The sequence below is a fragment of the Haemaphysalis longicornis genome, unplaced genomic scaffold, assembly GCF_048455015.1.
Source record: "Haemaphysalis longicornis isolate Haplotype H1 unplaced genomic scaffold, Haemaphysalis longicornis Haplotype H1 scaffold_4, whole genome shotgun sequence".
Lineage (NCBI taxonomy): Eukaryota > Metazoa > Arthropoda > Arachnida > Ixodida > Ixodidae > Haemaphysalis > Haemaphysalis longicornis.
Window position 1 is genome coordinate 14,076,555 of NW_027526361.1, and position 27,288 is coordinate 14,103,842.

Here is a 27,288-nt window from a genome sequence, read left to right on the forward strand (position 1 = left end):
TAACAGTACACACAAAACCTTATACTCAAACACACGACACAGAACATTCATGTACAATGCCTACAGGTATTACAGACACTGACGATGGCCAGCACAATCACGTTAACTACGTGCAGTAGGCGTAAGGCTATTGTATACCTATACAACCAAATATATAGCTACATACAAAAAAGTGCGGGCCAATCCACGCTGCAGAGGTGGCTGTGAAGCGAAGCTTTATACACCACCTATTACGAGTTACTACGGTCCGCTTGCGCTAATCACACGTTACACGTACCTGTAACACGTTCTTTATTATTTAGCTTCAGCACGACGCTCAGAACGTCCTTATGATCGGTGTGATACACACTCAGACTTGGCGTTTGCAACACATTCATATTCTTCGTGAACGTTCAGTCAATGCACATTCCATGGGTGGTAGTCGCTTGCTTGGTATTGGTGCTGCGTCGTCTTCAAAAGGGTATTGGTGTCGTCCTCGAAGAGTCCAAACTCTTTGAGGACGGAATAGACGAACCACTGGCGCGGCCACGGTCGCTACACGTGTCCTGGGCGGAGCGCAGAGCGGCATGAGCGGTCGTATGACGCTACCACACGGCATTCAGCAAGAACGCAGGGAAAACCCGCAGCTGTGCTCGCTGGGTACACCGTCTGTCGCCCCCGTCTCCGCTTGCGTTCGTAGCTCAATTGGTAAGAAAACGGGCTCTTGCTCGGTTTCTCTATTCGGTCCTGGTTCGATTTCTGGCGGTGCCAGTAATTACTTTTATTTTTTCGTGACAGTTTCTGTTGGAGCTAATGGTCGCGACAGAACCATTGACTGGTAGAGGTACAAAGTTCCGCTTTTAAAAAAGAATTTGAATATATGTTACAAAGGAGAATCAGCTTTGTCACACTGGTTTGAAAGTTAGGGCTACTCGCCCTTCCTGTACAAACATGAAGGAAGCTCACACTAGCGCGTAAGACTTGAACGTAGCGAAGCTACACGCAATCTTCACGACCATCGCGACGGTTTAAGTCCACGAGTGCAGCTGATGTGCTTTTTCTTCGCTGCCGCAACGACCTTTACTCCTCCGCTGTTGCTGTAAGTGTTAGATTCCTTCATTTTTCTGGAAGTTATTATTGGACATCGCCTTGGAGGGGCGTACGATGACGCGTCTTTCTCGCTCCGAGGAAGTGTCGCCACGATTACGGCGCACGCTGGAGTTTTTTTAACAATCTTGGCCAATCTTTCTGGGTATGCATGGCTTGCCAAACGGGCGCCGGGGACACTGGGTGGTCGCCGCGAGGCACGCACACACGAGCACGCGGCATTTTCTTGGTATGTAAGTGCCGGGCGGTCGCCGCGAGGCACGCGCTCACCCTCGCGCGCTAATGTGCTCTTGGCATTTTCTTGGTATTTTTAACTGCGGATAGAAAAAAAAATTACGATTTGCTAAACAGCTTCGCTATTTAAAACAAATACCACTGTCCACTTCCACTGTCTGAGGAACTCCTCTTCAAAGAAAAAAAGCTCCTACGAGAGGCAAGGCAACTTGCCGTCGCGTGAGCCTTAGAATAGGCCACACAGCCCGGCGACGGTGGCCACTCGCGAACGCTTCGCAACGGTTTCACCGCAACGCAAAAGCACTCGTCACTATGAGCAGGCACGCAAAGCGGTTTTTGGGACAGTACCTTCCGTTTATATATTGCGTTCAGGTCTTGAAATCCTCAGTGCACATCACGCGAGAATGACCGTGCCACGACGCATGTCTGTCCCGCGATTCAGCCTTCGCGATTCGGCAGAAGTTTAATGAATGCTTGAACAGCAGGTTCATAAAGGCAAAACTTTTCCAAATCTCTAAATCTATAAACCCACTTCGTACTTTTCGACATTGTTAAAGGAGCCATGAAGAGAAAACAAAAGTTTGTTTTATTCGAAAGATTAGGTGTTTCATAGTACCCCAAGCGCTTTCCCGGAAGCAAATGATGCATTATTCACTGAGAAATAAGGCAATTTAAGCCAAAATTTTAAATCTCCCGCTAAAATTGAACATTCCGTGACGTGTACAATGGCGTCATAGAGCCGGTCCATGAAACAGATACTTAGTATGTCGACTCCATATAGCACCCACACGCGGGAGTCGATCGAGACGGCGGCCATTTTAGAAATACTAGTAAAACCTAGTGCACCCGCAGCCCTAGTCATGGAATCGCCTGATCCGGAGAACAAAACTCTCGCCGAGGAGCTCGGGCTTGCATTTAACAACCTCACACCACAAAAACGCTCAATGCTTCTAAGTGCACGAGCGGCAAGAGTTGTGGGATACGCGGTGGACGGGAAAGCGACCATTCCGCGATAGCCAACAGACGAACGCCCAGCCGTCGGCACCGCTGCCTCGTCAGCCCCGTCGCGACGGACGAATATAGACTGGTACGTATGTGCCGTGTTTTGATTACGGTTAATAATAGTTCAATTTCAGTAGCAGTATCACTTATGCCAGTTGGCCGGTGTCGTGTATGGAAAGCCGTTCGCGCGAGCTCTCTGCTTCGACCAGAAAGATACGAGCGTCAATGCGCGGTGTTCACGGCATTTTTTTCCCCAAGGTCAGAGCGATTTGACGAAGTCGGCGACGAGCGCCAGCAGGTCCCAGGAGTGAGCTAACGTAAGGGTCCCTGCCGTAACTGAACAAACTGAAGTTTTCAGTGGTTGTAAACTGGAAACGAGCTCGTAACGACAGCAGCAAGCCAACACCATTCGAAACTTACGCGACGACTGGCACTATCTCGTCGCTTCTTGCTGTTCCTTACTCCCCTCGTTTCTATTTTTACCTTTGCTGGTTGGCGATATGACGGACAACCTCCTGCGAAGGGATTACGATACGAAGCAAAATCGCGGCTGTGCGTGCTGGAACGGTTCGTTGGCCCCGAAGAGCCTCGAACCCGAAAATTCGTCTGCGCGACGGCGAGATGTCGAGCTCGGCCGGCGCGCTAGTTTCGTACGCATTGGCGCACACGCTTGCGAGTTCGTTCTGACCTTCAACCGTTTACTCCACCGTTCTTTGTCATAAAAAGAATGTGCAGTATGTTTCACGGGCATTTAGCTCGCTATGCAAACTGTAAGCCCTGCCTAACATGCGTTTGCTTCTGCCAGCCTCCGCCAATCGCAGAGCTTAGCCCATGTGACGGCATAGGTTCTGTTGCGGGAAATGAGCTGGTGGGTCGCATGACCATTCCCGTTTTTCCTAATTATGTAGCTTATTTGAGCGAAGTTTGCGTTATAAGTGGTGTCGTTATGGTTCTAACGAGGCAATCTTTCGAATGAACCAAACTTGTGTTTTCTCTTCATGGCTCCTTTAAGCAAGAACAAACCAATAGGTATATTTGAAAAGAGAGCAACAATACATAAGCGGTATTTACAGTATCCTTTTAGTTAACTAAACATTACTGCTTTATTGTTCCTTGCATTTTCTTTAGAATTCTTTGCAATTACTTGCATTTAAGACCCTATATTATGAGCCAAGCTCAGGTGATTTCGAGAGAGTGAGCGCTCCATATTCGCGCCAACAGGCAACTTCCAGCCGCATCGCTTCAGTCGTAAATGCATGCCTAACCGACTACGCCAAAACAGTCCACTTAGGGTTATCTTTGTCTTCGCTAGATAAAACGAAAGCAGAAGAAAACCGAAAAGAAAAGTCGGGAAACCGCGGAAGGGGTCGAGCTCTACGTGCCAGTTTTGTGTATGGCACTTTGCAACGCCGCTTTTGATGGAACAACTTCTAAGGCGTGTTTGATCTAAGGGAAGATATTGCCACTGCACCAACCCTGCTTTGGGATTTATCTCAGCCGCCCACGATTAATAAAGGCCAAAAGGCCGAAGCAGATATGCGAAAGGTGGTGCCAAGTAAGAAGGAACAACAGGTCAAATTCCTGGCTCGCAGATGTGACCGGCACTTCAGAACTCGGCCGATACGTAATTGGGGCCTGGCGTATGGGAAATGGCGCGGAGGTTCTCTGGTAGGAACGCCCATAGGCTTCCTCTTTCGGCGCCTGGTGCCTCAGTAACACTCAGCGGGCCGATGAAGAACTGCCTATTTTTGCCCAGCCTCACCAAAGGCGCTTCATTTCCTTCCCGTTTTTGCTTCTTGTTCACCACAGCAATTTCTCTGGAGGCGAAAGTACTCAATAACGTGAGAGCGGATGGGACTGAGTTTGCGTTCTTTCGAATATGCAACCTCTTAGACTGCAGAAGAACGTGGTCAAACCTTTGTCTTTTAACTTCAAAGCTGAAGTTGGAAGACAAAAAGTCAAGTTTAGGGAGTGTTTTCTTTTTTTTCTTACAGAGGAGTTGTTGTAGGCTAAGTCCCCATTTTTTATGTGTCCTTTGGACGCTTTTGTAAGCTCGCTTTCCCACATCGCATGTTCTGTGAGCGTGCAGTGGCTGACCGCACGTGCTATAATCCCGCACTAATTCTCTCAGTTCCCGGGGCAGTATTCTCTGCACGCGTTTTCCTTTCGGGTTGTAAGCACACCTTCTCCTTTCGGCCATATGTTCCCCTCCCGTGCTGTCTGGCTTGTTGTGCGCTGTAAATGTGCGTATGTATTTACTGTGAAACCATACACCACCTAGCGACGTTAACGCACTTTTGTTCAGGCCATGCTGTCGGTTGGACGAGTGTTCTGCGGATTTAAGACGAGCAGCGTGCATTCGAAGAGCGCTTCACCGTGAGCAGAAGCGGCAATGGTCGCGGAAGCAGTGGAAGGAGGCCACCGACGAGGATCGGGCCGCTGACACCGAGCGTAAACAATTCCGCAGTTCTTTTTAATTGACAAAGTTCCTCGGCACGCAGTTTTATACCTGCCAATCGCACGCTTAAGTGCAAAATGAGCGTTACAAGCAAGAACACATTAGGTGAAGAGGCACATATGAGCTTGATATAACACACTAAGCAACATATTGAAACAGCACAGTTTTTTTCTACGTAGGCTCCTAACAGCTGTCGCTATCTGTGTATACTTGTCAAATAAAAGTAAAATTAATAAAAATGCCTATATCATAGGCCCAGTAGCTCGTTTTATGCGTTCAAGTTTAACCTGTAACCTAATACAGGTTTTTGGGAGCTTAAGCAAATTGATTGAAAATTGACATCAAAATCGAAGTGTTCACATACTAATTGATAAATGGCCACTTAGATGTGGTGTTTCAGTTTCACATTCGTCTGGTGTTTAACAACACTTGAATGAGCGCTGGTATTTATTTATATGGCACATCGCTGGGATGATGTCCCCATCCAAGAACAAGTCTCAGTAGAAGCTGAAAATTACTTCGCGTCTTTTAGCCGTCCCATCTGACGCCTGCATCTGTATGGGCTGTGCGCCTGCGCTCTACACTGGGATCTGTAGCGAAGGTTGATTGATTGTGGCTTTTAATGCTCTGAAGCTACACCTGGGCTACGAGGCGCGCCGTAGTGGAGGGCTCCGGAATAATTTTGACCACTACCTGGGGATCCTTATCGTGCGCCGAAATCGCCTCCATAAAAAAAAAAAAAAAAAAAAAACAGCCACCGCAGCCGGAATTGCACCCGCGTACTTGAGCTCCCACGTACCTGCATCTCACCGGTACTCACCTACGGGGCAGAAACTTGGAGGCTTACTAAGAGGGTTCAACTAAAATTGAGGATGACTAAGCGAGCAATGGAACGGAAGATGATAGGTGTAACATTAAGGGACAACAAGAGAGCGGAGTGGGTCAGGGAACAAACGTGTGTTAAGGACATTTTAGTAGAAATTAAGAAGAAGAAATGGACGTGGGCAGGGCATGTAATGCGAAGGCAAGATAACCGTTGGTCATTAAGGATAACAGAGTGGATACCTAAGACGGCAAGCGTGGCACGGGGCGGCAGAAAGTTAGATGGGCAGACGAGATCAAGAAGTTTGCGGGGATAAATTGGTCGCAGTTAGCACAGGACCGGGATAATTGGAGATTAATGGGAGAGGCCTTTGACCTGCAGTGGGCGTAGATAGGCTGGTGATGATGATAACTTGAGCTCAGCAGCACAAAACCACGGCCACTGCGCCACCGCGACAGCTCTGGAGAAAAGGGGAGTTTGCTGTCGCATCAATCCCACCGCTGCACGTGACTATACATGCAAGCCATTTCAGTACTTGCATATCTACGTGAAGATTCACATCACGGGCGGGGATGACACGCATAACTCGTACACTCTTTGGAAACGGGGGTAAGGCCGTAATCAACTAACTGTGCACGTAAACCATTTTCCGCCAGATGATAATCATTTTCAGTCGAGAGCACGGCCTAGCAGTTAGATGGCGTCCCCAATTTTCTAATAATGCCACACCTTATTATGACCGCGGATCAGTGTCCAGTGAGCAGAAATTAGGCTCCAGGGCGCGGCAAGGCCCAGGTCGAGATAGCGAGTCGCTCCTGGTGCTCCCGTAATTTCCCTCTATTACAGATCGTGGCACATTTCCGCAACAAAGCAGTCTCCCCAAACAATGAGCTCGAAAGCTCCGTTCATTCCCCGATCCGTGAAATAACTGAGGGAAAATCCTGCACGTGTGCAATTATCCAGGGAATTTTGGGGCAGCGCCAACGCCAACGACATGGCTTTTGATAGCCAAAGTTTTTGTGTTCGCAGTTTAACTATCCTGTGCGAAGACTCATACATGAAAATCAGTAATAAGTAACGACTTTGAGCGCTTCTTCTACAAATTAGAGCGTGATAAACGCAACGACACAGAAGAAGCAGCGAGGCACAAGCTATCCGTCCCTTCCTGCTTATTCTGTGTCGATGTGTTTAGGAAGCTTTATTTTTAGAACAAGGGTACCCAGACTTGCCTGAAATTGTTATATACCTTCATGGCTGTCACTCCAGCTCAACTGTACGTCCATCTTTCACATGTTGACATCAGAGTGAGGGTTTGTGAGAGTGCGCTAGCAATGCCATAAGGCGTTACAAGGGTTGGCTAGTTAAGCCGTTGACATGTACTGGGACGAAAAATACAAGACATTCTTGCGCAATCTTCATTTCACCATCATTTGTCTGTTTTACTCATTGAAATCCTAAATCAGGTAAATGACATGAAAAAAAAATTCACAGCATATCCACGGGGTGAATGATGATGAGTGGGCGAAGCTCCTGAGGGGAAATCATCGGTAAAACCGTGACTCTTCAGTGAAAGTTCGCCCACTACATCTGTGTCCGAACGTAACGTCTAGAAAGTCTCGCTTAAACCGCGCGTCGGCACCTTGGGGCTGAGCTCGCCTGATGCGTTTTGCAGACGCCTCACGAGCTCTCACTGCATCGGGGTCTGCCTGCCGATACGCACGCTTTCTCGCCGCTTCCCGTTCTCTGACGTTTTGGAGATCCTCTTCGCGCCGCAGCCGTGCCGATTCGCGTACGGCAGGGTCCTCGCGCCGTTGCCGTGACGCTTGGGCCTCTCGTTCTCGAACGCTGGGATCTTGGCGGCGTCGTCGCGCAGCCAGACGACACGCTTCGGCCTCCCGCTCTCGTACGGCAGGATCTTGGCGGCGGCGTCGCGCAGCTTCACGGAGCGCTTCTGCCTCGCGGGCTCGCACATCTGCAGCCTTATCCATCGGGCGACTCCGAGCGCGCGCCAACAGCGAACGGATTTTATTACAAGGCTCCCCGCCATCTAGTAAACAATCCGAGAACTAAACTAGAGGTAGCCACGCCATCTAGTAAACAATCCAAGCGCATCTTTTCATCATATACAAGTACCGCCATCTAGTAAACAATCCAAGAACTAAACTAGAGGTAGCCACGCCATCTAGTAAACAATCCAAGAACTAAACTAGAGGTGGCTACATACATACGTCGAGGACGGACAGACCCACGCCCTAAGGAGCTTCGCCCCTAAAAAAATGGCCCCGCAACTGCTCCTTTCGTTGAAAATGTCGACGAAAGACGATAGTCGACAGCCGCCCCTGCCAAGTAAAGGCCTCCCTTCTCTTTCCCGCTCACCTCTCATGCTGTTCCTCTCTAGTCTCGTTCCTCCCAAGATAACACGCTAGAGGTTTGCTCAAGTACATTTAAATTTACCGAGTTCTGCTGCTCCAAGTCGGGTGCCTCGATGCTAGGGTTGCCGTACGGCGGAGACGCGCGTGAATGGAGGCACCCTATTACAACATTTGTAGAACGACAATGCCCTACTGCGCCAGCGTTCCAAGTGGAACGTGTATCTCATCTAGTGGAACCTTTCGTTGCTATTGCCAATTGAATTCTTAAATGACGCCAGGAGGTAGCGCTGGAAACAGCAGGCGACGCTTTTCTGCTGTTGATGTATTATTTCATTTGCTATCGACAAAACCAAGCATTCATGAATTTTGTAATAAAGGAACGCTGTATATACCTCTTGTGTATTGATTTTTTGCCTTATATTTGCGTAATATCTTGATCTTGTTCAAAAATGGTGACAAGTATGAACACTGACACCGAACTTAGACGATTAGATTTGGCTGTGAGTATATAAGACTATTGCGAAAATATGATTTCACTTTGGCCGGGTGGCTGAATAGAGTCGCAGACAGACAGACAGACAAACCGACAGATCAAAATTTCTGCGTTTAAGTAGCTCAAGAAGGACTATCGTCTTTACAAAATTATGAGCCATTCCACTTTGTGAAGGTTGATGACCAGTGAAGATGAGGCGATAGCTCGTTGTGCTCGCTCGCCGTCGGCAGTAGCCACCTTTTCCTTCTAGTCCGTGCCATCTATCTGCGGTTGAGGCTGACGCTCCCCGTCTCTGCGGTCCGTTGCTCTTGCTTTTCCTTCGATGTCCAGCGCAAGCCGGTGAAGAGGGCAGAAGACGCGGCCCGTACCCATGGACTCCTAGAATGAGGAAGTCACCCTAAAAGCTCTTTCCTAGAAAATAATAAATATGTATACTCTCCCTGTCAGAGCACTCCCCCGACACTCGTCGCATCTAGCAGTATCCTTTTTCCGGTGCGCGATCCCAGGATAGCCCTCCTATTTTTCGTACCTCGCGATATTTTGCGCCTCGCAACACGCGTGATTGAGATATAGAAATGTAAGGCCTGAATGCAACTTCTTCCCTGCTAACATTTTTATTATGTAGAAGCTGTCGCAGCGAAATCGATGTGTGGTAGTGGCTACGCGCGAATTTTTCACATCAATATTGATTAGTAATATATACAACTTATGTGTTACAACGTGGATTCAACAGAATGAAGCCTCCGTCCCCGGAAATCGTATTTGATACATGTGCACCATCGACAGAGCAACATGGTACCATATCCAATTATTTATTGCCTCTTTCTAAATTTTCTCTTCGGTTCATAATTAAGATATGGTGGTGGACTAAGTTAAATCTGAGATGCACTTGTTTCGCAAAAAAGAAAATAATAAAAGAGATGTCCTGGTATCTAGCCCGTGGTGAAGTCGCTACCAGGATCACGTCAGCAATGCTTTGTAGGTTTTTCGCGAAGAGTTTAGACGCAGAAAAATCACTGCGGGAAAAATATTCAGTACGCCATTTTGACCTTAGATTGGCATGGTTGCAAACAAAGAAGTAAAACTGATGATTTTAGTCCATGTTCTCGTGTTTGAGTCCTGCACAAAACGTCTCCACAATGTTTCTCCCCTCCAAGAATGAGACTAAACCAATAAGGGACAATTTTTCTTCCGTGACAAGGTGAGATATAAAACTTGACGGGTTCCTTTTAATTGTCTCCGACAACTGAAGGCAAAGCAGATGTTCCTGGGTATCTCCAGTCACTTCTCTTCTTCTTCATATGAAATATTCACGCTCTTCCGATCACTTGGAGCACTTTTTTTTCCTTCACCTTGCGTGCTGGCTTCGACTCGGCGAACATCTGTGCCAGCCATGCTTTGCCATAGCGTAAATATTTAAGTGGGCATGTCGTCTTGCTTTAGCCCGAGCCTGGCAGCAAAATGTGTGACGTTCAACGTTCTTATTTGAAGGAAGAGCGGACTGCGCTATTCGTATTGCTTTTCCCATTTGTGTATGAGCGAGAAACGCCTGAAAACAAGCCTGGGTTCTCCTTTTCCCGCTTTTACGTGTATTGTGCTTTTCCTGGTTTGAGATTTTTTTCAGCACCGAGGGAAGCAATCGTTGAGCTCGCCTTTGAGCTGAGGGACGTACCGGAAGTGACGCAATCTTTCGCAAGGCGAGTGATAAATTCATCAGAGCTTTTTTATCTTTTTAAGCCTATTAGAGTATTTTGTGAGTCGCGCTCTTTCTGTAATAAAACAATTCCTCAAGAACATACGCGCTTAAATGCTTTCAGAGATGCAAGCGCATTTTTAAGGAGACGCAGTGATTTGGTAGCGGACACCTCCTACGCCATTGGGCCCGACATTTGGTAAAACCACGAATATCTGGCATCTTACTGTGAATTTTATTCTCAGCTAGCCCAGCAAAATTTCCAGACGGCAAATTTCAGAAACAATTTAGAGGAGGACGATCTCTTAAGGATTACGTTTTTTAAACCCTTAAATGCCTTTCCACTTTTAAAGAATCTAACTTGTCCAATGTCTACAGTAAAGAGAGGTGATAATACCAGACACAAAAACTTAGGGACACCAGGATTTTAAAAACACCGCCGGGGAAGCTGTTGCGAGAGAACGCACTGGTGAGAAGAAATGAGCTGGGATTCCCCCTATAGCATGTCTTTCGAAATATGCACGTTATAGTAAAAATTTTCGTCATTTTGAACAGCGAGAAAAACTTGAAATTTCGTCCACACGTAAGTAAATATTGTTTGAGACTATATTTGCAAGAGGTTGCTTAACGTGTGTTACCTTGCGCGTGTTTTGTGACGGAGAGAAGAATAATCATTGTAGCATATCTATGACAGCAGCGGTAAAGTTTTTGCTTCCGTTTTTTTGCGCTTTGGGAAACGGAGCAGAAATACTATAGTAGATGTGCTGCGCAGTAGTCTCAAACTTGGACCAGGTCGTGAACACTCAGTAGTGCACCATAATTAAAGTGAAAATGAATTCGCTGCTCGCAACTTTGAAAGCGAGAGCTGTCTTTGAAAGCGAGAGCTGTCACTTTGTTCACACCAGTCTGATGCTAATCGGCACAATCGGAATGAAAATCATCAGACATGCGCTAAAACGCCGGACCGCATTTTTCCGGCCCCCCCTTGAACCTTCTAATGTCTTCTGTACCTAGCGTTTCGACGTAGCCTCAAGATGAACGGTTTCATAATCAAACCAAATGAAATGGTGATTTAACTATAGACTGTGCTGGCACGCTAGAGTAGATAAAAGTAGCGCTCATAGAAGCTGATTATGAGAGTCACCTTCCAGTTGGTGCATCCTGAAGAAACGAAGGTACGGAATACAATCGAAAGTCGGCACAAGAATTCTGGCCGTAATATGGGAAGATAGAGCCACATGCGAGAATGCTTGTTTGTTCCTTCTTGGGCTGACTAGTCTAAGATAATTACTTTGATTAGCCAAAACCGCATGTGCCTAGGCGACTAGGCGAGAGAAAAAGTGTTAAAGAAAATTCCCTCATCACAGTACCACAAATAAGGCGAAATTTCACAAAACAGTAACTTTAGACTGGTGATTGGGCGGTAAACACACCGAGAGTACACGTGCGCTCAGGGGAAATTAGGGCGAACGTCCCCAGTGGAAGCACGGCCAGGAAACGCATTACAACTCCAAGTACTGCTGCCGAGTAGTCACGGTTAACCGGACCTGTGAAAATGTCAGTCGGGAAGCTTTGGGAAACTTCGACCGGTGCGTGGTTAATGGGGTCGCGCAAGAAATCCCTGAACGCTGTTGACCCAGCAAAGTGCTTTGTGCGACACTCGCGTATAAAACGACGCGGGGCCATCTAGGCGGTGTGTGTCTGTACTGGATTTTACCCCAGTTGTTCTACTGTTTTTTTTTGCAATTCTTTCGTAATTAATCGTAAAAGAAGTAGCCCTGCATTGAGCTGTCCAATGCATTTGATCAGAGTTTGGTTAAGACACCTGCGTTCCCGCTCACCATAAATATTGCTAACATGTACAGGTGCTGTCATAAGTAATTGGAACAAATATCACAAAATATTTGTCTTCTTGGCTTTATGACAGCTGTTAGTGATTTACAGGGGGCTTTTTCGATTAGGGAAGACTATTTTAAACGTACGCCAAAGAAGCCAGGAAGTTTCGGGAAGAAGAAATTTCTGTAAATTTACGAGACCATGTTCCGATTACTTTGGCGGCCCTTGCACACCATCATGTGGGAAATCTAGAAGTATTAATAGTTAGGCTATACCAACCAACTAGATCGCACAAAATCGGAACTGCATGCTGCATATGTTTTATTCTTTCTGTTTAAGGAAATCATACTTGTATTTCTTATATTTGCGTTGCGATAAAACAAAAATAAAAATACAAGTTAAAGCATTTCTTGACTGAAAACTACCCGAACTACTCGCGCCGCCGGATCGCCGGATTTTTGTTAATATAATTCAATGGCCATATGCCAATTGCGGCTTTAAAAAAGGTATGTCAAAAATCTGCATTCGGACCGGTATGCTAGGAAGTAAAAGAACAAAATTACAACAGGCTTTTCCCAGGGTTGCTGAGGTGAGGCAAAGCATTGATCTACTGGACGACGTGAAAATACTGGCTGGTGGGGGAGCTCGAACGAGTTGACATTGAATGGAATAGACAGCAAATTAACAAAGATATGAAAAAAGGAGCACACAGACGCAATTATCAGCGCTGGGTCTTTCGGCCTATATGAACCGTGTTTTCTTTAATGTTCATTTTTGATTATTAGCGCTTGCTCGCTGTGTGTAACCATTTAGGTATTTCGATAAAATGACTCTTGAGGATAAATATGATGGCCTTCTGGACTTTTTTAAATTCAGGCGGAAGAATTAAGATGCACATGACACTTTTTTGCGTCAGGTTAGACGGCTTAACTGCAAGAAATGGTGGTTAAGCTCGGAGTAGTTGAGTTTTGACTATTATGACTGCTGAGAAAATAGACATGACGGTGAATAATAAATTTTTCGCAACTTTTAGTGACTGACTTGGCAGTGCTTACTTATCTGCAGCGCAACGTCTGCTAAATTAGTGGAAAGCGAACAGGGGGTAAAGAAGGAAGAAGAACACGCCGGCACGGTCAACTTGTTTAGTAGCGGTGAGAGTTGAGGAAGCTTTAAGTGCAGAATCATGTTCGCAGCAATAAACCTTGTATACGAACAACTTGGAAGAAGCGTGGCAGGTGAGCACATTGGTCCTTTTATATTTTTCTGCTGATGCAGCTTCGATCGTGCGTTAAAAGGCCAGAGACGTTATTTAAACAGTGTAAGGAAGACAAGAATTTTAAATTTTAGCGCTAAAAGATTGCCAAGGGTATTTCACATCGTATGTGCTTGGGTTGTATATTTAATCCTTCATTAAAAATGCGGAACACTGGTAATAATTCATTCGAACTTTACGAAATACCGTGGCCCCGGCTACTTCGCGATATGAACCAATTTTAGGACATCATTTGAGGCTTCCATATACCGGCTTACAGGCCATTGTCATAGAAGTGTGGCGACTTTAAAAAATTAACTGGGAGAAAGCATTCACGCTCAAAGGATTTACTGTCATTTAAAATAGCTTGTATTCCTGACTTTTTGCATTTAAAGTTCCCCAAAACAAAGTATTTCTTTAAATTTGCTCTAGAAATTTTCAGGGAAGCGTTAAAAAAGTGAACCTCTTGTTGATGGCGGCATCCACCGCGCATTAAACGTTAACTAGAATTCATGGCTGCCATATATTTTGGCATGTATTGAGTAAAACACGCTGTATAAATATGAAAGAACCTACATTACCTAGCTACATTAGGACTCGTAATAATGTTTTTCGAGGAGCCCGGATTGCCCGAGAAGCTCTCAGGAGCCTCCCGGGCAATCCTTACCGCAAAAGGAAGTGGCCATTCCCCCGAAAAAAAAAGAAAAACAAGAAAAAAAAACTTGTAGTGTGTTTAGTGCGTAGTGTGCGTGTAGTAATCATTTGTGTAGTAATCATTTAACAAGAACGCACTATCCATTACTCAATCTGTGCTTTATTACCAGTTTTTTGTTTGTATTTTTTGGTTTGTGTTATATTTTGTCTTCATAGCGCGAGAGTGGTAGATAAAATATACTTCGTTTTGTTAGCTAATTTGTACCGTTTTTTGAGTTTTTTAAAGAAATAATCTGCACTTACACTATCATAAGCTCCACCATCTCCGCATTTGTGCTGAAACAAGGCTCAACGCGGTTAGGTTTCGGGGGGTACTCGGCAATGAATGATTACGCATTAAAAATGGGGGATCAAACTCAGACGCGGATAAAAAGAACCCCTTGTAACGCTAGAACAAGAGGCTTCCGAGCGCGCACAAATGCCACTCTACTAGCTCCGCACATGGCGGTGGGGCAAAAAATATAGTACCTAGCTAGGTTGTCGATAAGCTGTTTGACGCGGGTAGTTTTTGTCATACTTGAGAAATTATCGCAGTGGTATGACTTGCTTACAACCGTCTCAGTCGCTACCTTTCTGTTGACGTGAGAAAGTTGCTTAGTATAGCACCTGCTTAATAATGTAAACGCGAATATACCGGCGATATGTCGCACAACGTATGTAACTCACGTGTGGGATATTACAAGAGGGTGCTAGCTCAAGTACTAAAGAAGGCGTAAAAAAGGAGCGCGAAGTGATTGAGCGAAACATCCCTGGATCCATTGGACAGAACTGGAGGAAGGGATCTGATATTCACGACCTGTCCCTGCGGTAAAATAAATGCTTTAAAAAGACTGCAGGCATTGCTTAGTGCGATTGACCTACAGGGCTTATTCATTAACAGTTAAGTGCACTCTCCTGTATGCTCCTTATTGCAAACCTTTGTACAGAACGGTGCGCTAAGCTCTCCGGCGGGCTGCTCTTGTTACGTAAACCGTCCAACTAACTCAAAGGGCTGAAAAGTGGCGTAAAGCGTCAGCACCGTCAGTGCTGTCGTGGCAACATAATGAGTTATAAAGGCGTAAAAAGACGGTAAATGGATGGAAAACTCGACAAAGGGTGAAGAACAGGCGCGGCCACTGTCAGACGTAACACGGAGCGCATGGCCGCGCTGCGCGGTGCGCCGCGGCGGGCGCCGCGGGTATCTTCCGGCATATGCGCAATCAGAGCCATAGGCGGAGATACCTGCGCGTCGTCTGCTATGATTCCTCCCACTTCACCCCGCGCGCCCTTGTACGAAAGTACTCCAGGCATGAAGATCTGCTAAAGCAGGAGTCGGCAACCTGTGGCCCGCGGGCAGTATTGTACGGCCCCAAGCACGTCATCAGAACCCCCATCTCTTTCCCTGTCACTTTCTGTATCAAGGCCGACACACGAATTTTGACCTCAAATGGGGTTAGACGGGAGACGAAACAGAGAATTGATCCCTTCTAGCTGGCATTGGCCCCCATCTTCACACTTCGTCAGATTATTGTCAATTATTGTCAAATATTATTGTCAATTCACTGAATTTTTTCTTTTGGCCTTCAACGCCCCCCCCCCCCCCCCCCCCCTTCGTAAACCCGATTATCCGTCCGGCCCTCGGCGGTGTCGGCTTCATGCAACTCGTCCCTCCACCTGAAAAGGTTGCAGATCCCTGTATTCGAACTGAGTTATTGAAACATGCGTGCAAGATGCACCCAAAATTTTAACATGCTTTGTAATATACCTTCTAATCAGTCTAAAGAGTGGATTTCCGAAATCACCCGCCGCGGTGGCTCAGTGGCTAAGGCGTTGCGCTACTGAGTACGAGGTCGCGGGTTCTATTCCCGGCCGTGGCGGCCGCTTGTCTGATGGAGGCGAAAAGCAAAAACGCCCGTGTGTACGAAATTTCGGCGCACGTTAAAGAACTCCAGGCGGTCAAAATTAATCCGGAGCCATCCACGTTAAACCCCACAATCAATCAATAAATCATTTACTAAATCAACAATTCTTGTCGTGTGATATTCCTTTTGCAAGGTTTAAAATGCATGAAACAGAACCTCTGTAACAAAAATGACCCTCTGGGAGTGGAAGTCGTATTTAAAATTTTCTGTGTGCCGCAATGCGTCCTTTGATAACTCAGTTAGAACGCGTTTTGTTGCAGCACCGTGGCAAGACCGTTTGTGTACTTTTACCGCATGCTACGAAGTTGGAGAAACCGTAGCAGACCATGCACACCGATTGCGCATGTGCCGGAAGATGGCCGCTGCGCCCGTCGTGGCCGCGCGCGGAGCGCGTCCACACGCTGTGTTACGTCTAACAGTGGCAGCGCCTGTACGTGTGTATATCCTTCCGTGTGACGCTATTTGTGCCTCGCTTGCTGCCCCTTTTCTTGCTGTTTTATAACTATATGTTTTGGCTTCAGCTTCCCTAAATATTTACGATGACTTCCAGGTGTTTGGTGAATAACGCTACCACTCAGCGATGGAAGGTCGAGTTTCGCTGTCTTTCTTGCCGTGCCTGTTTTGGGCGGCTTTATCGGGATGTCGTGAGCGCGGGAGGGGTATACGGGTAACTTAAGTGCAATGTTTGTTCTATGCTTTCATTACAGTGAAATTTTAACGCGGTTTGTCAACGTCTGATGTGAGCGGCTAAGTTTTTTCTAAACTTCACCGCGAGTGCGTGAGCGTGTGTTTTTAGGGCGCAGCCCTTTGGCGCCCTTTAGTGGGCTGAGGGGCGTCGTCGTCGGTGTCATCGAGCGAACGATGGCGAGTCCGAAGAGTGAACGAAAGCAGCGGAGGAGACGTGAGAAATTGGGAGGGGAGGGCGGTTCGGCGTGGCGGCGCGAGTCGCTTCTACGAATGTGTGCGGGGGGAGGGGCAGCATGCTTTGCCCGCAAGAGACGCTCGCCATCGCAACGCTTTGCGAAAACGTGAGGGGGGCGGGCGCGTGACGATGATGTGCGTTCGCTTCCTAAGACGCAGTTCGCGGTCCTTTCCTGAGACGCACTTCGCGCCGCCGACGCCAGGGTTCCCCATAGCTGCCGTCGAGAGAACCCCCGAGTGAGTGCTGCCTCAGCGCACTGCAGCCATTAGGAGTGAGTGCTGAACTGCGAGTGAGGCAACCAGTCATGCGCTTTGTCTGCCGCTGCAGCTAAACGAGCTGCGAGAGCGGAGGCTCCGCATTGGTGACGTCAGAACACCTAGTGACTGGTCTGAACAATGAGTGAGGGAACCGGTGCATTGCTTCGTCAGCCACTGCAAATACAAGTTTTCTGTGACAATACAAATATGCCCACCTGAAGTTCTTTGCCTCAGCATATTTTGCGCAGTCGAAACAGCTAAACAGCTAAACATCTGCGCCCAAATATCGCAATTGACCAAGGAGCGAATGAGGGTGGGATTTAAAAGAAAGAACTGGACTTGGGCTGAGCATGCAGCGCGGTGAAAAGAGAGTTTGTGAACCACAAGGGTAACAGAGAGGCTATTGAGGAACGGGTCTAGAAGTGTCGGAGGCCTGTTATTGCGATGTAGGGACGAAATATGAAATATCGTTGTGCACAATGGAAGCTCAGCATAGGAGCAGCATAGGAGGAGTCTTTGGAGAGTCCTTTGTCCTGCAGTGGACATAGATAGGCCGATTATGAGGATGGTGACGATGATGGTGTTGAAAAATCCAGCTCACAGGTATGGCACACCACAGTAACGATTGCACTTCCGCGACCGCTCACTTGTTCGCGAACACTGGATATGGTAGTGCATTCCCCCCCCCCCCCCCCCTCTCTCTCTCTCTCTCCCTCTCTCTCTCTCTCTCTCTCTCTCTCTCTCTCTCTCTCTCTCTCTCTCTCTCTCTCTCTCTCTCTCTCTCTCTCTCTCTCTCTATCTCTATCTCTCACATCGTTCGATAAAGCTGTGCTCACGGCCCAACCGTCATCCCTGCGTGAATACCGCGGCATGAAAGACTGCCAAGAGCATCAGGCACTGTTGCGCGCATCTTAAATGCGCGTGGCATTGCGCATTAGACGGGGACAGCACCTGGGAAATACGTTGCGTTTTATTTCGACGTCAGGCAGGTGGTCGACGGAATGATTGAAGCTAACACTAGAGCAAGCTGTAGGTATGCCCTTGGGGGGCGACTACAGATATACAACGCGTAATATTGGCAACCTTACGGTGCCGATTGGATTACCACAACACTTAGGACCTCTTTCCTGGCGTTGGGATAATGATGCTTTCGAGTGCGGCCACGCCGGCTCTGGTGCACTGCAACGACAGAAGTGGGGATATCGCGGCTCCACGAGACATTTTGAATATAGAATCCGCACAACGATATAGGGGGGAGGTGCAGCGTACGTTATTAATCGGGTTTTCGACGTACTTCGCTCCTGTGTCCTCTGGTGTATCTCTCGAAATTACTTTGACGTGTACGCGGGGTTGGAGCTGGCCGCAAGCAAGGAAACTGTGACACCTCAGCGGAGTCAGTTTCGCGCGCTGCTAAACCTAGGCACGAAGCACGTGGTCACCCTGCTATTTTCATTGTGTAGAGTGCAAGACACTCGCTCTGGTAACATTATTATCACTTAAAAACGAACCATCATTTGACTCAATATAAGGTTGCTGTTCAGCATGACTACGCCACTGACACTTCGCAACAGCAGATTGGGGAAAGCCCCTGCGAACTGACTACTCTCGCGCTTGTTTTGCGAAAAAATTGGGAGGTTCGCAGATTATGAGGCGAGCACAATAAATCATGCGCCGGTCCAAAAGTCAACCTTCTCTGCTACACCTTGCGTCCGCAGACAATTCCCCCCCCCCCCCCCTTCTTGCGAACAGGATACTTTTGGAAATTAATTAATTGCCCTCGTTTTGTTCAAGTGTTATTATTAGTGGTTGCGTATTGCCGCCGCGCTGACGTTCGTGCAAGCGTATTAGAAAAGCACCGAATCAATTCCAGACATATATAATCTTCGATAACTAGAGGCAGAGTAAACCAGTCAGCTGAACTCAAGACGCTCTGGCAAAATAAGCCCGGCTCAATCGAGCTTAACGAAGATACCATGTCTCCAGCCTAGCATTCGCTGTCGGAGTCTTCATACTCTAATGATTTTAAATACTAGACCGATATCTCTGAGCCGTCGCAACTGTTGACTTTTTTTTCAACGGCATCAGAACTGGGCTGAATGGTGTTTCTTCTGCTGAAAAGTAAAGTCTTCTTCTTCTTCTTCTTCTTCTTCTTCTTCTTCTAAAAGGGGCGATTACGCGCTGCAGTTTCACTTCCCCAACTCGCAGAACTATGATCTGCGTCTGGGCGGGGCGCGAAGTGTCGAGCAGTGGATTAAACAAAATGTCTGGAATTACAGGCTATTCCCACCGCACGAGCTCCAAACGCAGCACCGCCGACGCGCAATGGTCATTGTACGCATCTAGAGGCGGGTTGTGTCGGCTTAGAGGATTAATGGCGGAAGCGGGTGTGCCGCACTGTGTGGTTTCTGTTGACGCAAATGATATTAATGTTGAAAGGCGAAGGATCAGGGTCTGAAAATATTATAATCTTGCCGTAATTCTAATCACGAGATTATGCAGAGAGACACCCGCTTCGAACGTTGTCATAAAGAATAGAAATAAACTAGCAGCCATTTCAATCACTGAAGATCGATGAGCAGTGATAAAAGCATATATAAAATCACATATAAAAGCCCGCATATATAAAAGCACATATAAGCTGTATAAAAACACATTAGGCACATTGTTACAGAATGCACACGTACTTACTTTTCGCATAATTTGGAAACGCTGGTGACTGCTATAGTAATATGGTATTACTTGGTGGTGAATAAGGCTGGGCTTACTTAATGAAACATCAGACTAGAGTTTTATCCTGGCAAACAAATATGACGAGTTCCGTCCTCCTCTCGTGGATGCCTGTGTACTTACAGCAGGCTTGAAGAAACGCTAGGAACTTCACTTTGAACTAATTAGTACAAGTAAATGAAACTCTGCGTGATGGCAGAGCCGTCTTAGCGGCTAACGGTCAGTTAATGTTTGCCGGAAAGTTTTAATTAGGAAAAAGTTAAACCTGTTTTCTGCAAGTATGCTCCTTCGGTAGACACCCATGTATTGACGGAAATTCTGTAACGTTTACAACTTCATTGCGAAGCAACTAGTCAGGTCTATAGCCCTACTTAAGGATTGAACAGGAGTTACAGTCGTTTTCTGCAAGGTATTCGTGGTATAGTTGGCGTTGCGACAAGGCATTTTTGTAGTTTCAGATTTGTTGACGGACGCGAAGAATGCACGGAACGCTAACAATTAACAGCCTCGCCCGCCCTATAATGAGTGTACCCGTCCAATTGTACAGCAAAAGTAAAAACGGAGCACTTCTTTGTTTTTTTTTAATTTATCCGCCTAATTATAGCGCAACTTCCCACAAATTCCCGGTTGAGCGTCTCTGTTTATGTCTGCGCAAGGTGCGGTCTCATCATTACGCTTTTTGAGAATTACCTTACTTTTTGTGAGTACTTTTATAGGAAGCGAAATGAAAAATAAAACTATTCCTCGCACCACACACCAAACGAATTCATTCCTTCTCTAAGAAGCGGCGTGTAATTCTTCGGGGGTTTCAGCAGTCATTTAGTTGGCAATATTACAAGTGCCTGCTTGTTAGAAAAAGAAAATATGGACAGAAGTATAACGTCATTCTCTACCTCTGCAACGGAGCGAAAATGTGCTTGACATCCGCTAATTATCTCGTGATGAGGCCGTATGTTTTACTCCGTTCTCTCTGCAAACGACCCATATTTTCTTGCGACCCAGCTTGCTCGAGTAATAACTATTTGTTACTAAATAAAAGTTAGAGCGAGGCATTTCAACAACAGAAATAAATGTGCTCTCTTGCGATTACGTTTACTTGTCTTGATTTTCAGGTAGCCATTCCCTTTTACAGTGTCAACTGCAATATAATAACTTCGGTTTCCTTCCAGATTGCTGTCACTTGCAGTCGACGCTCTTTTGCACTTTGTCCCGCCCAGGGCTGGCGCGATAACCGATCAAATAAAAGGTGCTTTAGCAGCTCAGATACGAGCGGTTGTAAAATTGGATGGGAAGCGGGAATTTCCTTTTTTTCTTTTTTGGAAAGGGCATAGAAGAAGGGAGGTGTTTGGGCGATCGACAAGTGCTCCTTCTGTTTTGTAGTTCTTTCTCTCCCAGTCGAATGTATTTGGCGGCTTTTATTTTCAATTTTGTAGCGCGCGGAACTTGGCTCGTTAGATTTTTCCGAACATGAACAAAGTAGGCCACGATATATCAAGAAGGAAATCAGATCTTGTTACATCCAAACTGGGTGACCGTTGTCCTCCGCCCCCCCCCCTCTTCCCAATTGTTTTCAGAATGGGCAGATCATAAGTTTTTGTCAAAGTATCACTCCTTTTTTACGCTGTTATTTTCTTCCAGAGACGAGTTTTGTAAGGGCTTTGCCTTCGAGGTAGTAATGCAGTAACATTACGAGCGATGTAGGGGGGGGGGGGGGGGGGGAGTAAAATTATCAAGTAATCGAGAAAAGTTTTGAATGACACGACGGGTGTAGAGAATATAAATATATAAACAAAAAAGAGTGCAAAAGAGCGGAAAGAACAAAGAAATAGTTATTCGAAGGAACTAAACTGCTAACAGCTCTTTCGAGAGTGTAAAATAACCACTAATAGTACAACGTGGGCTGTTTGTGCTAACGATGAGTTTGGACGCGTCAATTTCTTGCTTGTGTACTGACGCCACCCCCTGACCCCTCAATTTAACACGGGAACGGGCCAGCTGGCCTCCGGGCAGCGCTGATTTTCAACTAAAGCGAAGTGGCGGCGGCAGTACATCTCTACTGCAGATCAAATGAAAGGCAATCGCAGGGTGCGAGAACAAAAACGACGCCAAATCCCCCGAGACATTCGCCGAGTCAGGTGAAATGAGCGCCTTTGGGGGTGGTTTGACACGACGTATAGGAATAGAGGTTTTACGTTGAACGCTTGAAGCAAAGAAAACAACGACTTATTATTTGCTTTCTTTGTTTTTCTAGAAGAAAATTAAACGGCACTTTGCTTCTTTTGTCGGCAAAAAATTCAAGCAAGAATTGAAACACTATAAAATTAGGCGCCATGATCAGGAACTTGGAAGTCGTTTGAAGTGCGATATGTATTGGCAATGTCAATTTACCGAGGTCTTTCGGTGGAGGTGGTCGCGAAATATAGGATTAGTCTCATTGTACCGTCACCTTCTTTGTCGTCTCATTGTACCGTCACCTTCTTTGTCGGCAATCCTCTTACAGACCGACATAATAAGAGACAACAAAGGCCCCGCAACACCCCCGAATAATTTCATGTTATTATATGCTGAAGCAGTGTAAGCTAGCCGCAACATCAAAACCAATAACGGGACCCTTGCTCACACGATGCGCCCGGCAAGGATAGTCTAAATGTTGACAGCTTTGCTTCTTGTGCGTATACATCATTTTTCGCTTCCCTTGACCTCAATCAATTTTCTTGCTCCTAGCTTGTTGCCGACACCAAAATGGAGAAACTATTCTTTTTAGAGTTTGCAGTAGCCGCGATTAAAACACGCGCACACGTAGCACGCCCATTAGGAGCTAGATAAAGACTGACTTTAGGGCTAAAATTGGTATTTTCGCTCTAGTGGAGTTAACCCCTTAGATGTGTTTGGAAAACGCTTATGGCCGAAGCTTTATGTGCCTTGTTACGTGAAAAACCCAGCGTTGTTAGCATCAGAAAAATGCCAAAATTTTGGGCGCCTCTTGTTAAGAAAAAGCTGTGGCAGGGACCGCACTTGAACCAAGGGAAGCGGGCAGACAGGCGAGTGGCTTACCCACTATTATATGCCTACGGTGCACGGAATGCGCCTTTCAAGGTGCACCTAAGTCTGCTTGCGAAAGCCTTCAGGGTCGCCTTGTCGACTCTTTCATACTACATCACGTGTGCGTCATGCTGATTTCAAGAAGCTGCCACAATACGGATTCGTAGCTTCTCAATGCCTAGTTATAACCGGTTTTCGGACGTAAGATATGCGTTTAAGAGGATACACTCTTAATAAAAACGGTCGTAGAAAGTGAAGGAACCCCCTTCGAACGTAAAGGGTTCGCGAGCCCGAACCCGCCCGACGAAGTAACGCCGATCCACATGACAACAAATCATCGGTTTATTGCGGGAAAACAAAGGCGGAAACAACAACGAAAGAAACTTGGGAGGCACTGTTACGACAGTACAGCAAGCGTGCGCGTAAAGCGCGTAAAGAAAACATTGCGGCAGTTGAAGCATTGCTTGTCCAGAAAGTTACGGTCTGGTGCTGTACACTCACGACGACCTCTTCAGTCGCTTGTGCCGACGACGGGTGAAGAGCGTCCGCCGCGGACGCTGGTTGCTCCTCGCTGTCCGGGCGTCATGGTTGTGGCTCGCCGCCCGTCGATCCCGTCCGCAGCCCGCGGCCGCAGCTTCTCTCGCGTGTGCCCCGGCGCGCACTCGCCCCTCTGCTCTGGTGAGCGCCGCTTTTAAATGCAGAGCATTTCAGTAACTCACGATGTCACCCGCGTTGACGTCCGTAGTCGTAGTCCGCACCCCTCCCCCTACACTATATAAAAAAAATACTATCCGGCGCCTGGTTTCGATCCCTCGACCCTGCGGGCGGAACGCAATGTACATGGTGCTCTACCCACTGCGCCACAAAGCCGATACAGAATGGCAGGCTACGAACGCGCCTTATATCCTTGACTCATTCAAACTACGTCAAGAAGCTGCTGATACAACGCATTCACTACCACAAACTCCCCAAACACTAAACGTTAACGCAATACACCCACCCCCTATGCGACGCATTTACTCGAGTCCCCCTCGCGGGGAGATGGGGTATTTTAAGCAACTCCGTTGGTTGCGTGCCCGTTCCGGGTTTTATGCGCACTACACGTATTTGTTCCGGCTCACTGTTCATCACACACATGACTCACTGACGCCACTATCGCTGTTCGACGCGCGCACTGCACTGTAATCACCCTACGCGGGCGCTGGTAGGGGCCGCGTCCCTACAAAAGGTAGTAACGGCCGTATTTACTAACTCCTTACGAACCTTACTACCCCAAGTTTTTGTACGTAGGCTGTGCCACTAACATCTGCATGGTTAGGAAATTAACTGAGTGTAGAAAGTAGTATGCATTAGATTAAGGTCGTGCTTGCGACTAGGTTATGCATGGCCAGTTAGTAAACGCATGTAGCTCAGTAGAGTGTTATTGCTAGGACTTTACTACGGGAGGTACTGGTAGTTACTGCCTGCTTCAGTTAGTAACCCTGACTAGTACTAAATTTACTACTTCCAGTTACTAAGTACCTAGTTTATACTGGGACAAATAACTTGTTAGTGTTCCATTAGTGAATGCCCCGACCTTTTTTTTTAAGAGTGAGGCCAACGATGATAGCAGCTGTCACCACAGGCTTTTTCGTAGATATATATCTCAAAATGTGTTTGTGGAATCCATGGAGCCCTAGAGACCAGACTCAAGCGTCAAGGAGGGAGAAAAGCGACGGTCGATGTCTGCATTTAATGCAATGTAGGGTGTGAGGCAAATGAAAATGAACAGCAATGCGTGCGCTCATGAGGCACAAGACACGAAGATGATGCCAGCCAAGGGAGATTTTCTCAGTTCATTAAAGAAAATGACTGGCCGCACCAGACCTATGGCGGTCGATGGCGATGCGGCGGTAACCTTTTCAAAAAGATTCTACAGTATTTCTTAAATAATTCTATAACCTACTTACCACTTGTCTCCTTCCACACCTGCAATAGCCTGAAATTGGATCGACAGTCTGAAAGAAATGAAATAAATAAATTATCCGCAAATGCAGGACGCAGATTGCTACAGAAATTGAGAGACAGAGAAAATAGACAAACTAGCCTCTAAATGCGTTTCTTAAGCTCTCATTGCTTTTTCATACATCTGGCTTATCCCTACGCTTCTTGTTCTGCGGGAGTGTGAGAAGAGATTGAGGTGGTATTTTCAGCTGCACGCATGCTGATCAAGACAATAAATTTCCCGAGTTGGATGTAGCGCGTACTGTGTGTCAACAATCTTCTTTATTCTTCTGTCGTCTTTTTAGCTCACAATGAGTTCAAAATTTGCATACCGGCTCGCCCGATACGCGGAATTTACAAATCGGCTGAGAGAATTTCGATTGTTCCCGCATTCCAGAATTAACCGGAAAAATAATAATAAACACTTAAGAATGGCTCCTTTTTCCTTCCGGTATATATAAATATATCCGAGGTTGTATCCCTCGTACATTTAACCTATATTTTTTCCTCCGTGTAATAAGAATAATTCTTTCAGGAAACAAATGTATCCTATAGCTATCTGCATTAAGGTAGCTTCTTTGCGAATAACTGCCCATGTTAGTTATCAAACTCATAAACGGGCAAGGTAAAAACTTTGACTAGCCAAAGGCCTCTGGGAATTTTTACAGATTAACAAAACTTGCAAAAAGGAGAACACGAGTCTTGTTTCAGGCCTTTTTGGTGCACTTAGCGTTTTAAAAGTGTGCGTTTCAATTCGCTGAGATCTCATTTCACTGCTGGTGAAAGAGACAACGACATCACAAGAGTGTCAAAAACTGCTCGAAGCATGGCTGCCTCGTCTACGGTTTAAAGAGGATGCGGCTGGGTGAACAAAGCGAGAATCGTGGATATGGGCAGTCAACATCAAGAACGACTCTGAGGTATGATGCAGAAGTGTTGCTTCCTGAAACGCGAGAAACCCGATTAGTAGAAAAAACATACTCGCGCCCCCTGCAGTACCCTTGTCAGGTCATAGTGTTTCTATGTAGGAGGCTCAAAACCAATCGAAAATGAACAAGTGTTATGGCGCGTGTCAGATTCGTGTTTCTCGATATCTGTTTCAAGCTATGGTAAGACTTGTTTAGGAAGTGGTACCAGTTTAACAATGCTTCCTGGCGTTTGTTTAAGCCTTGAATGTTCGGCATGACGCGACGGTCTTTCTATATGCTTTCATCGCTCTCAGTTTGCTTCCGCTATCAATTATTTTGCTTTGTTTTATGGTTTTTATTGCTGATTTTTTTTTAACTTGCCAAGGCAGACGCAAAATAAAAAGGCTTACGAAATGTGCTTTCCTGCGCATTCAAGGAAACGTGTTCTGCTCTTCAGGCTAGTTCCGCTGCGGTGAATGTACATACTTCGTGAGTACTGACTATTTGCTCTTTGAAATCAAGTGACAAACAGCTTGCGTGAGCAAACGACGTGTCTTTGCCAGTGTCTGTTTGCTGGATACTACTATATTCACCAGTAATGTGCCTGTGAAGCGTGCTTTGCCTGTAAGACAACTATGTTAAAGGAGCCATGAAGAGAAAATACAAGTTGGTTTTATTCGAAAGATTTCGTGTTTTATAGTGCCCCCAGCGCTTGTCCGGATACAAACGATGCTTTATTCACTGAGAAATTAATCAATTTAAGTTAAAATTTTGATTTTCCCGCTAAATCGTTTGTCTTCGGGGTCTGCAATGACATCACAGGAACCGACCGCTCTGCAGCCTAGAATCCCTTCATTCACGCATTCGCCGTACAGGGTAGAGACACGTATACGTTGGCGCCGCCATTTTGGGTTGCTCGCTCGCCGCCGAAGCAAGTCATTGTGTCAAAACCGCGCTAAAATTATCGCCGCAACGCGGTTTACTGAAGACGTTTGAATCATATTGTCTGTTTCGCGTTGCTAGGTCTCGTGGGAAACGAAAAGAAATACGCGTTGATCCCATTGGCCCAATTGCGGCGGCACGGGACCGTTCAAAGGTTGTCTCCACCCTGTACAGCGGCGTTGGTTTGTTCGGTTTGTTCCCTCGTTTCTTTACGTTACCCGAACCTAGATGGCGCCACCATACCGTGGCAAGCGTTTGGTTTGTTTTCGCCCGCATTTAAACTTGGCTTGTTTTTGTTCTGGGAGAAAATATTCGTTCCCTGAAACAGTGCTCGCTCGACAAATGGGGTCACGTAAGACACCGTTGCTTGCGTCAATCGGCCAGTGTCGTCTGAGACAATCCCAAGCCCCGTAGTGCTGTGCAGCTAAACCAAGCATGCTGAGCGCAGTACGAACAGCAGAACGCATCAGTACTTCTATGTTTACATGTGCTTTCGTAACTTCCACTGTTTGTCCCATCATTCTTATTGCTTTGTAAAGAATGCGCCCTAAATTTAAGCGCAAATCGCTCGTCCGTCTAGTTTGTAAGCTCTACCTAATTTGCGTGTGCTTCTGACAGCCTCCGCCAATCGCAGAGCTTAGCT